The sequence below is a fragment of the Pongo abelii genome, chromosome 12 (genome assembly GCF_028885655.2).
Source record: "Pongo abelii isolate AG06213 chromosome 12, NHGRI_mPonAbe1-v2.0_pri, whole genome shotgun sequence".
Lineage (NCBI taxonomy): Eukaryota > Metazoa > Chordata > Mammalia > Primates > Hominidae > Pongo > Pongo abelii.
In genome coordinates this window covers 110,306,139-110,318,185 of record NC_071997.2, presented here as the reverse complement: position 1 = coordinate 110,318,185, position 12,047 = coordinate 110,306,139, and the positions used below count along the sequence as shown (strand labels likewise).

Below are 12,047 nucleotides of genomic sequence, written 5' to 3'. Positions count from 1 at the left end.
ATACACATATATATTATATATAAATATATAATATATAAATAGAGAGAGAGAGAGAGACGGAGTCTAGCTTTGTCACCAGGCTGGAGTGCAGTGGCATGATCTCGGCTCACTGCATCCTCCACCTCCTGGGTTAAAGTGATTCTCCCGCTTCAGCCTCCCAAGTAGCTGGCAGCATGAGCTGCCACGCCCAGCTAATTGTGTATTTTTAGTAGAGATGGGGTTTCACCATGTTACCAGGATGGTCTCAATCTCCTGACCTTGTGATCCGCCCACGTCAGCCTCCCAAAGTGCTGGGATTTCAGGCATGAGCCACCGCACCTGGCCAATAATATTTTTTTAACCCCCAGTATTCATTTTCTAGAAAAAGAGATGAAACGTGGCTGAAATCAGAAACTTAAGACACACCTGAAAAATAGCTTATAAGCAGTCTTGTCACCTAAATGAAACAAGTGTTATTTCCTTGTACTTTTTTCTGGAAAGGCTGTGGGTCATCTCTTCACAGTGCCTTTGTAGGGTAAAGAAGCCAAATCTGTCAGGAACAGGTGTTTTCAGCAGGGGACAGTCATATTCCACCCGACAGGAGTTTCCCTTTGTGAAAATTTACCTTTGAAAGATGGAGAAGGTAATTTTAGGTCTGTAGATTTCTAATCTTTGAAAAGTCAATAGAGAAACTTTCTGAATGAGATTCTTTATTACATAGTGTCTGGCTGGTTCTTGTCCTCCACTGCTCCCAAAAACAGCTATCAGCTTTTTCTATTCATTCATTCACTCATTCAGTCATTAAGCATTCATTGACTGTCAGCTTTAAGCCAGGTGTACTATTCTAGACATTGTGGAAAATTCAAGAATAGGATGCTGAGATGCGATACCCTAGGAATTTAGAGAGGGAGCTACCTTCTACTTTTTAAAATATTATGTTTAATTCTATAAGCCAGAAGGACTTAAGAGTCTGGTTGCCTCCAAAAGGTGATAAAAATGAATTATTGGTCAGTTTAAATGCTCTTTGTTCATTGAGGTGTTTATGGACATAAATCTTCATGGGCTTGACTTCCAGGGCAGTGATTCTGTGGCATTAAAAGTGAGTGCAGGCTGAACACCGTGACTCACACCTGTAATCCCAGCACTTTGGGAGGCTGAGGCAGGAGGATTGCTTGATCCCAGGTGTTCAAGGCGATCCTGGGCAACATAGAGAGATCTCATCTCTACAAATGGAAAAAAAGCAAAAGTGCAGCCATGTATATTCTAAGGGTATCATGGAGGCACCAAAGTGGCACAGGAAGCCTTTCATCCCCACTTTATGGCAGCATCATTTTAATCTATTCTATCTATTGGACCTAAAGTAGGTTTTCAAACAAAAGAATTCTCTTGATAGGAGGGGGAAAAGCACCCCCACCCAAAAAAACACCGTATTACTCTCTATTCTGCTAGCTTCCTTTCACCCAAGATAAAATAGTCTCCTGTAGGGAAGTTCCAAATAAATCACATGCCTCTGAGTTTTCACACTCTTGTTCACATTTGTTGGCAGTTAGGGTCATGTTATGCACCATCATGCATGTCTCAGTCAGAGTACTTTTTTTCTAGTTATGTGAAGAGAATTAGTATATGAATTTACTAACTAAAGCAAAAGAGCACAACATAGCAGGATCCTTCTCATTTTATAGGAGGGGCATTCAGAAAAGTCCAACAAGAAGTTATAGGCAAAAAACTAAGGCTAGTGAATCACACCCTCACCTCTCTATCTCAGCTTGATCATATTTAAAGAGAAATGACTCAGGAAGACAAAGATGAGTAAATCACATCTATTGCTGTCAAAGGCTGGGTAGGGGAATGCAGATTTAGGCCTGTTAACTAGGTGGACCCTTTAATACTATGTCCTTCAGTGTAAATTACCCACTGCATTACAAGCATTGCGGGACATCATTGGCAACTCATCTGCAAGTCAGCACCACACATGGCCAAGGGTAGAGGGGAGCGTAAGTTCTTTGCAGGCAGGAATATCCATTCTGAGAGAAAAAGGAGAGTATCTTAAGTCACTGCACCCAAAGTATTAATCAGCATTCACTCCAATTCTTTTGGAAAGGAGTAATGAAGTGGCAGGACACGAAGCTGGGAGTGTAAAGGGAACATCTCTCCAGGTGGAAACCAGAGGAGGGGGAACAGCACCCCACACTGACATCACGTAACACTGCCATGAGTTGGGAACCAGGATGAGAAGTCCCAGTGTGTAGAGGAGTGGAGGCTTGGAGGGAATATTTAAATCAACATCCAGATGGTCAGAACTGTGACAGCATAACTGTAATACTGAGTTCTGCAGCTTACGCTCTCATAGCTATAAGCAACTAGATCAGCCCACCAAGTAACACCTTTAGAGAGGTGAGCATGAAGTCACAGGTGATAGAATTCTTGATAATAGAAAGGCAGAGAGAGGAGAGACAGGTTAATCCTGGGATTAACACATTCCAGTGCTACCCAGCAGTATCTCCAGAATGAATTTGTTTCTCAATGCATTAAATTAGAAAGCATCCTGAGTACATCTCTATAATTAAAATAGAAAGAATAACTACACTTATATTAAATGTGAAAGGAAACATTCAGGGAAGATGAGAAAGGTGATTGAAGGCAAGAATTGTAAGAGGAAAGGCCCACTTTACCTTCTTCTTTTCCCACATTCTTGATAAAACTCAGGAATTTTCCTCATTTCTCATTTACAAGTCATTCTCTTTTGAGAAGAGAGGTTTTAAAAAATAAATCATCAATTTATTTTCATCACTACCCATTCCCTAAGTATAATCATTCTGTTGATTTACATAAGTAACAGTCTATAAAGAAATCTGAGTCACATTTACATTTTCTTTAACACTTGGTGGGATTTGTTTCCAGTCTATAGAACAGTGCACTCCAAATGCATGTGTAAGGCCTTCTAAAATCTCCAACTGCTGTCCAAAGGCTGATCTGAAGGCAGGTCCAGAGGCAGAGTTGCCTATCTCTGGAATTTCGTATGTGCTGAAGCATAGTGCTGTCCACTCAGGTTTATTACAGAAGGGCCTCCTTATGACTTGGGACTTGGTCTATGGCCTTTTATGATCAGATGTATCCTAGGGAGAAATGTGTACTTCTTGGTGCTCTTGATCTTGATCTTCCAGGAGATGTTCAGGTTGAAGCATTAAACAAACAATTTCTGAGAAATATGAAATTGCCCAAAGGTCACAGAGCAAAGAATCTATATGTCAGCTTACAGAAGTAGTTCAAGACTTTTAGAAATTTCATTAAATTCACCTTTTAGTTTGATCCACTTATATTGCTCATTGGGAGTAATTTCCCTGACATTAGAGTAAATGCATAAGTTCTTTAAACTGTCAAAACCTCACCTTCTTTTTCTGCAAAAGGGATTCAGACTTCCCACCTATTATAGTTGCTGTGGGTACCAATGTTATAATGAAATGTACATGAAAGTGTTTTGCTAATGGGAAAAATTAAATATGAAGAGGTGTATCATTTCCTCCACACCAATCATAACGTGATGTAAGCAAAATACATAATAAGTGTCTTTACTCCAAATAGACCAAAATTCAGAGAAGGTGAACAAATAAAATGGTAAAGTTACATATTTATGATGTAGTTGAAATAGTTTATAAAGGCGAATTATATCTAATTACATAAGTAAATGAATGGGAAGAATATGTATTCAGACTATGTCTTTTGGGACAAAATAAATGAGATGATGTAATCTCAACAAAGACAGTTTTCCTGGTGAAAGGATCAGCTTGACAAGGTCTATTAATCTATTCCATTAATCCAGTCCTCTATTCCTCAACATTCTATTAATATATTAATTAATCTATTCCTTTCTTAATCTATTAATCTCTTCCTCTTCATCGTGATTTTCAAAGTCTGCATGCTGTAGTCCATCATCTATGATTCCAGCCAATTTTCCAAAAACCCCTGTATGAACTCCCTCACACTTAGTTTTCCAAATAGTCTGGCACATGTGAACAATCTGAATGAATATTCAGAAATCAAGCACTCAACATTAAAAAAAAAATCGGCCACATGGTAGGTGTCTTAGAGTTTTAAGAGAGTATGTAGAAATGAACAAGACACACAAGACTTCTGTCCTCACTAGAGTCCAGATAATCTATGTTACACATACACTAAAAAACCTCATCAGGATTATACTGTATTTCAAATCCTTCAACAACTCTCCATTGCTTAAAGAACAAACGCCAATTTTCTTTCTATGACATTCCAGCGCCTCCTTTTACATTTTCAGCTTCATCTCTCACCGGTCTTCTGTATGTGCCCCAACCTATGAGTCACATTCAATTACTCACTGTTCCCCATGCCCATCATGTAATTTTATTGCTCTAGGTCTTTTCACAGGGTGCCCCTTCTGTCTGAAATGCCAGTAGCCAGTCACTTCATCTCTTTCTGGCAAATGCTTAATCATTATTCAAAATTTCTGAATGAATAAAAAAGAAAGAGAAGTTGAAAAGGAGTAAAGGGAAATACATACATTCTCTTTCTGGTACGTTATTCTTCAGAATTCTGGTTGCCATCTAGACAATAGGTTTCTCCACTGCTCACTCATTCATTCAATCAATGAATATATTTTTAAAACTATGAATTCCCTCAAAGATGACCACCAACACTTCTTCCCATCCTAGAACTGGTTGACCACTCCTTCCTTCCAGAGGTGGACTCTATTGCACTTCCACTCAAATCTAGGCTGACTTTGACAAACGGAATTCAGCGAACATGACACCATGCCAGTTCTGGGCCCAACCTGTAAAAGGCTTGGCAGCTTGAGCTTCACTCTCTTGGAACCCAGCCTCCATACACTAGGGAAGCCTATCTAAGCTAATGGAAGAAGAGGTAGACCATGTGGAGAACTGATGTGCAGCCAACAGCCGACACTGTCTGACAGATATATGAAGGAGACCATCTTGGACTTCCCAGCCCCAGCTCAGCTCCCAGCTCAGTGCAGGACTGCTTATCAACTCACAGAATCATGAGAAACAAGAAAGTGTTGTTGTTTTAAGCTACTAAATTTGGGGGTATTTTGTTATGTAGCAACAGATAATTGAAACATTATGCCAGTCACGAAAGATAAAAGGTAGAAGCATATATTCTAGAATAACTCACTAACTAGCAGAATATATGAGTGTATAAATATTTAATGCCATTACAAACACAGGTATAAGTATGACAGAAACTGTCTTATTACTAACCTATTTTTTGGTGGAAAATATTAAGACATATCTTTATTTACAGTGGTGAGAAATTAAAAACAAACAAATAAACAAGTAGTGAGATGGCCCATAGACCAGTAAAGAGGTTTCTTGGAATAATCTTATAGGTTTTCAGATCCATCTTTCTTTCATTATTAAATAACCATGATAACATGAGTCTGAAAATTCCTTGTTAATTTTCATTTGGCAATGTGAGAAGGCCAAAAGAATTGTGAGATAATTTCTCATTTTCTGTCTTGCAGTTTTTCCAGAGTCCTCCAAATTAGTTTTTTATTAAATGATTATTAATATTTCCAGTCAAGTCCTCTGATGCCATATGGAAGTTTTCCTTTTTGTTCAGTACATATGTGAAAGTCTGGACTGTACAGAGTAGGAAAAAATCATTTATCAGCTGGCATGGTCATCCCCAGAGAATGTGTTGTTCTCAAAGCTAGTGCAGCATGTTAAGTACCATCTTTTTGCTCAGTACTGTGCTGGTCATAAAGACAGAAGAAGATGTGAGTTAAATATTCTAGAAAAACACGTCTGCAAAACTATCAGCAGATTTATCTGCCAGAAAGGGCTTTACCATGCACCTTTCCATACCATTTCAAGAATGGAAAGGCACAGGATGGAATAAGAGAAGGAATCCAAAGTATGTCAAGGTTCTTTTATGGATTTTTTGTTGTTGTTGTAGCCAGGATTAAATGACCTGTTATTACTATTAAAAAAAAATCCAAGCAAGCAGGCTGTCAAAGACATATTTAAGTTGCAAGGTATCAACATGTTGCTTCCCTACTTGTCTCATATTGCTTTTTTTTTCCCTCTCTCTTTACTATTAAAAGCCTTCAAAATTTAAACTTACTACTTACTCGGAAAGAATTAAAATCTGTTTTTGCCACACACGAAGTTTGAAAGGCTTTTAGATCTTGTGAGGGTGTTTAATAGATTTAATTAAATTAGAATTTTACATGTTAAACCATAATTTTTAAAAAGACTAATAAAGACAAGACTTTTTCCATATTGGGAAAAAGAAATCGTCTCCTGTAGCACAGCTACAGGAGAATAGTGTGTCTCCATAGTATCAGTGGCTTTGCTGCATAACAAACTCTCCTAACATTTGGTAGCTTAAAGCAACAATTCTTTAGGCCGGGCATGGTGGCTCACACCTGTAATCTCAGCACTTTGGGAGGCTAAGTCAGGGGGCCCAGGAACTAAAGTCCAGCCTAGGCAATATAGTAAAACCACATCTCTATTAAAAAATACAAAAATTAGCCAGGCATGGTGGTGCATGCCTGTAGTTCCAGGTACTAGGGAAGCTGAGGTAGGAGGATTGCTTAAGCCTGGGAGGTCAAGGTTGCAGTGAGATGTGATTGTGCCACTGCATACCAGCCTGTGTGACAGAAAGGGATCCTGTCTCAAAAAACAAAACAAAACAAAAAAACAGAAAACAATTCTTTAAGAGTTGACTTATGTGGATCAGTAAGTTGAGCTGGGCTCAGTTGGGCAATCCTTCTTTCCTAGGCTTCTTTTATTTATACAATTGCATTCAGATGATGGGTTCTTGGAGGGCTAGTTGGTCTTGGATGGGCTCACACACATCTCTGGCATTTGGTAAGTTGTTGATATGTAATAGTGTTTCTCCCCTGTGACTGTGACTGATGGTTGGCTTTGTGTCAACTGGTTGATACCTATATATATCCTTCATTATCCAACAGTTATTTCATTATCAAAAACAAAACAAAACAAAACACCTTTTCAAACTTTTGTTTGTATCATGTTTTCTAGTTTCCCTCTGGCCAAAGAAATTCATAAGGCCAAATTAATAGTCAATATTCAATGGGTGGAGAAAGAAAGAGGTTTTTTTTTTTTTTTTTTAAACAGAGTCTCACTCACTCTGTCACCCAGGCTGGAGTGCAGTGGCACAATCTCGGCTCACTGCAACCTCGGCCTCCTGGGTTCAAGTAATTCTCCTGCCTCAACCTCCAAAGTAGCTGGGGATTACAGGTGTGTGCCACATGCCTAGGTAATTTTTGTATTTTTCGTGGAGACAGTGTTTCACCATGTTGGCCAGGCTGATCTTGAACTCCTGACCTCAAGCGATCTGCCCGCCTGGGCCTCCCAAAGTGTTGGGATTACAGGTGTGAGCCACTGTCAGAAAGAGCTTCTTTGATGAGAGGAACATCAAAGAATTTGTGGTCACTTTCTATATTTGGACAAAATACTACTTTCTTCCATATTTTCACATCTAATTATAAAACATAAATACCTAGCATTTGTTTTACACCCAGCATGTTTCTTATTATGTGACAAACAATTCTCTGTGTATTACCCTATGTCATTTTCACAGTGTCATTTGGTATTAAATGGTGAAACTACATGACAGAAAGTAAGTTGCCTAATATTGGTGAAGTCAGTATCCTAAATCGTGAAGTCCAAATCTAAAGTTCATTTTCTTAACCAGGACTCTATACGGAGGATGAATTATTTCTCTTTTTAGTAAGATACAAATTAAACACTACCACTATCACAAGAGTATTGGAGATAACTATTTAGTTAATTCTAAGATGCATATTTTCAGACTTTAATGTGTCCAAGATTAATCTTTCATATGCTGGCATGTCATCATGTAGTCAGTAGTGGTACTTTTTTATTTCTTAATGGTACATAAAATAATGGTGCATCTTGCAATCTATACTATCTTACATTAAATAAACATGACAGCATTATCATATGCTACTTAGTTAATTTATAGCATTGATGTATTCAGCAACAAAGAGACATTTAGCAAAGAAAGCTCAGTATAAGCCCAGTGGCTTAGACACTGCTTAGTTTACACTAAATTGTGAATAAAATTTATTATATGCACAAGTATTGGCATTTCTTTGCCTTTTATAATAAATGACATCATTACTGAATGAAAATATTAGTTTTTGTAATATGTTGTTATATAAAATCGAGCAAGTTTCCAGAAAAGGCACTTTTACGAACATATCATAGGTTATCTGTCTCTTTTATACACATCAGTGGTTTATCCACTAAACATTTTGTTCATTTAAAATATTTAATGAAAACTCAATACATAAAACTAATGAACTAAAAACTACACTATTTAGTTCGAGTTTGGAGATTATTTGGGAGGATATGAACAACACACTACCTGCAATTCAAAGGGGAAAATGATTAGGATTGGGATATCTGAAGTTCAATTTTCATCTGAAATCTTCTTAGCTTGGACAAATGACTTTACTGTTATGCTGTAATCTCTTCACATGTAATATCTGTGGCTAATGGTACATGACCCTTAGTTTCAATGTCTGGTAAACAATCAGCAAGTATTAACTATTTTTATTATTATTGGCAACTACCTTCTTCTTTATAGGAGCTGCTAGGAGGAGTGTCTGAAGGTAGAGTTTATAAACTATGGAGTGACATCTTACAAAGTTTAGAGTTTTGAATCACAGTACCATAACCAAGCCAACAATATCAGTAAGAGTATTAAGTGGATGCTGTATACTAAGCAGATAATGACTCTGTGCAATATAGAGGAAAAATAAGTAAAATATAGACATTGCCTCAAGAGGCTTATAGTAGCTTAAGTTGTAGGCATGATGTCTTTGAAGTAATGATCTGATAACCATACAGCTGGTGATGTGGTTTGGCTCTATGTCCCCACCCAAATCTCATCTTGTAGTTCCCATAATTCCTGCGTGTGGTGGGAAGGATCTGGTGGAAGATGTTTGAATTGTGAGGATGGGTCTTTCCCGTACTGTTCTCATGGTAGTGAATAAGTCTCATGAGACATGATGATTTGATAAGGGGAAACCCGTTTCGCTTGGCGCCCATTCTCTCTTTGCTTGCTGCCACCCATGTAAGATGTAACTTGCTCTTCCTTACCTTCCTCCATGATTGTGAGGCTTCCCCAGCCACGTGGAATTGTAAGTCCAATTAAACCTCTTCCTTTTGTAAATTGCCCAGTCTCAGGTATGTTTTTATCAGGAGCATGAAAATGGACTAATACGGTAAACTGTTACCAGTACAGTGGGGCGTTGCTGAAAAGATACCAGAAAATGTGGAAACAACTTTGGAACTGGGAAACAGGCAGAGGTTGGAACTGTTTAGAGGGCTCAAAAGAAGACAGGAAAATGTGGGAAAGTTTGGAACTTCCTAGAGACTTGTTGAATAGCTTCGACCAAAAGCCTGGTAGCGATCTGCACAATAAGGTCCATGCTGAGGTGGTCTCAGATGGAGATGAGGACCTTGTTGGGAACTGGAGCAAAGGTGGCTCTTGTTATGTTTTAGCAAAGAGACTGCTGGCGTTTTATCCCTGCACTAGAGATTCGTGGAACTTTGAACTTCAGAGAGATAATTTAGGGTATCTGGCAGAAGAAATTTCTAAGCACCAAAGCAGTCAAGAGGTGACTTGGGTGCTATTAAAGGCATTCAGCTTTAAAAGGGAAGCAGAGCATAAAAGTTCAGAAAATTTGCAGCCTAACAATGTGATAGAAAAAAAAAACCCAGCCTGGCCATGGTGGCTCACACCTGTAATCCCAGCACTTTGGGAGGCCAAGGCAGGCAGATCACGAGGTCAGGAGATGGAGACCATCCTGGCTAACCCAGTGAAACCCCGTCTCTACTAAAAATACAAAAAATTAGCCAGGCATGGTGGCAGGTGCCTATAGTCCCAGCTACTTGGCAGGCTGAGGCAGGAGGATCACTTGAACCCAGAAGGTGGAGGTTGCAGCAAGCCAAGATTGTGCCACTGAACTCCAGTCTGGGCAACAGAGCGAGACTCTATCTCAAAAAAAAACAAACAACAACAACAAAAAACCCATTTTCTAAGGAGAAATTCTAGCTAGCTGCAGATATTTGCGTAAGCAACAAGGAGTCGAATGTTAATCCCCAAGACAATGGGGAAATGTCTCCAGGGCATGACAGAGGTCTTCACAGCAGCCCCTCCCATCACAAGCCCAGAGGCCTAGGAAAAAATGGTTTTGTGGGCTGGGCCTAGTGTCCCTGTGCTGTGTGCAGCATAGGGACTTGATGTCCTACATCCCAGCCACTGTAGCCATGGCTGAAAGGGGCCAACATAGAGATCAGTCTGTGGCTTCAGAGGGTGCAAGCCTCAAGCCTTGGCAGTTTCCATGTGGTGTTGAGCGAGCACACAGAAGTCAAGAATTGAGGTTTGGGAATCTCCACCTAGATTTCAAAAGATGTATGGAAATGCCTGGATGCCACTGCAGAAGTTTGCTGCAAGGGCGGGGCCCTCATGGAGAACCTTTGCTAGGGCAGTGTGGAAGGGAAATATGGGGTTGGAGTCCCCACATAGATTCCCTACTGGAGCACTGCCTAGTATAGTTGTGAGAAGAGGGCTACCATCTTCCAGCCCCCAGCATGGTAGATCCACTGAGAGCTTGCACTGTGCACCGGGAAAAGCCATAGACACTCAATATCAGCCCATGAAAGCAGCCAGAGGGGAGGTTATACTCTGCAAAGCCACAGGGGCAGAGCTTCTCAAGACCATGGGAACCCACCTCTTGCATCAACATGACCTGGATGCGAGACATGGAGTCAAAGGAGATCATTTTGGAGCTTTAATATTTGACTGCCCTGCTGGATTTCAGACTTGTGTAGGGCCTGCAGCCCTTTTGTTCTGGCCAATTTCTCCCATTTGGAATGGATGTATTTACCCAACGCCTGTACCCCCATTGTATCTAGGAAGTAACTAACTTGCTTTTGATTTTACAGGCTCATAGGTAGAAGGGAGTTGCCTTGTCTCAGATGAAACTTTGGAGTGTGGACTTTTGAGTTAATGCTGAAATGAGTTAAGACTTTGGGGGACTTTTGGGAAGGTATGATTGATTTTGAAATGTGAAGATATGAGATTCAAGAGGGGCCAGGGGTGGAATGATGTGGTTTGGCTTTGTGTCTCTACCCAAATCTCATCTTGTAGCTCCCATAATTCCCATGTGTTATGGGAGGGACCCAGTGGGAAATGTTTGAATTATGGGGGCAAGTCTTTCCTGTACTGTTCTCATGGTAGTGAATAAGTCTCACGAGGTATAATGGTTTGATAAGGGGAAACCCGTTTCTCTTGGTGTTCATTCTCTCTTTGCTTGCTGCTATCCATATAAGACGTGACTTGCTCTTCCTTGCCTTCCTCCATGATTGTGAGGCTTCCCCAGCCACGTGGAACTGTAAGTCCAATTAAACCTCTTCCTTTTGTAAATTGCCCAATCTCGGGTATGTCTTTATCAGCAGCATGAAAACGGACTAATACAGCCAGACTCACAGATTCAAAATGATCACCTGGGGGCAAATTATAGTGGTAGTGGTAGGGGTAAGGGTGTAAGAGTCAGAACACTTGATGTCATTTTCCCTTTACCTATACATTTTCCCCCTGGCTGCACAAAAGTGCAATTTTGACTTTTTCTATTTATGTTTCTTGGTAGAAAAAAAAAGGTAACATAATTGACTTCTTCCTGTTGCAACTTTCAATCTGAAAGTCAAACATTGTTTCAGAGAAAAATAATCCTCACCAGTTTTACACAATATATTCATCAGAAAGGTCCTGGCCACATCAATTAACAGCAGGAGATGAGATCAGGACTTTGGGGTTGATCCCAGAAAATGGTCCTTCACAAAATGTTATGTTGTTCTTAGTGACAATTAACTTAGCAGAGCACTTTAATGAAAGTTCAAACAAGGTCAATCTGCAGTTGGTTCTTTCTCCTCCATTAAATGACACATGGTACCTATATTTTAAAATTATGCATAGGAAGTAGCAGGCTCTTGAATGCTTTCCAATTATATCACAGA

The 12,047-nt window shown here is 39.7% G+C and overlaps 1 long non-coding RNA gene across 9 annotated transcripts in view; it reads right to left on the bottom strand.

The window, feature by feature from the left end:
• LOC129057743 (uncharacterized) overlaps positions 1-12,047 on the bottom strand; it is a 388,559-nt gene that overhangs the window by 153,851 nt on the left and 222,661 nt on the right. For 2 of the 9 annotated variants that reach the window (XR_010136334.1, XR_010136345.1), the window contains exon 12: positions 71-3,178. The exons of 4 other annotated variants lie outside the window; for them this stretch is intronic. This is a non-coding gene — a long non-coding RNA (uncharacterized LOC129057743). Of the gene's footprint in view, positions 1-70; positions 3,179-12,047 lie in introns of those variants that run through there. 3 more of the 9 variants (XR_010136336.1, XR_010136348.1, XR_010136335.1) reach the window with 2 other exon arrangements.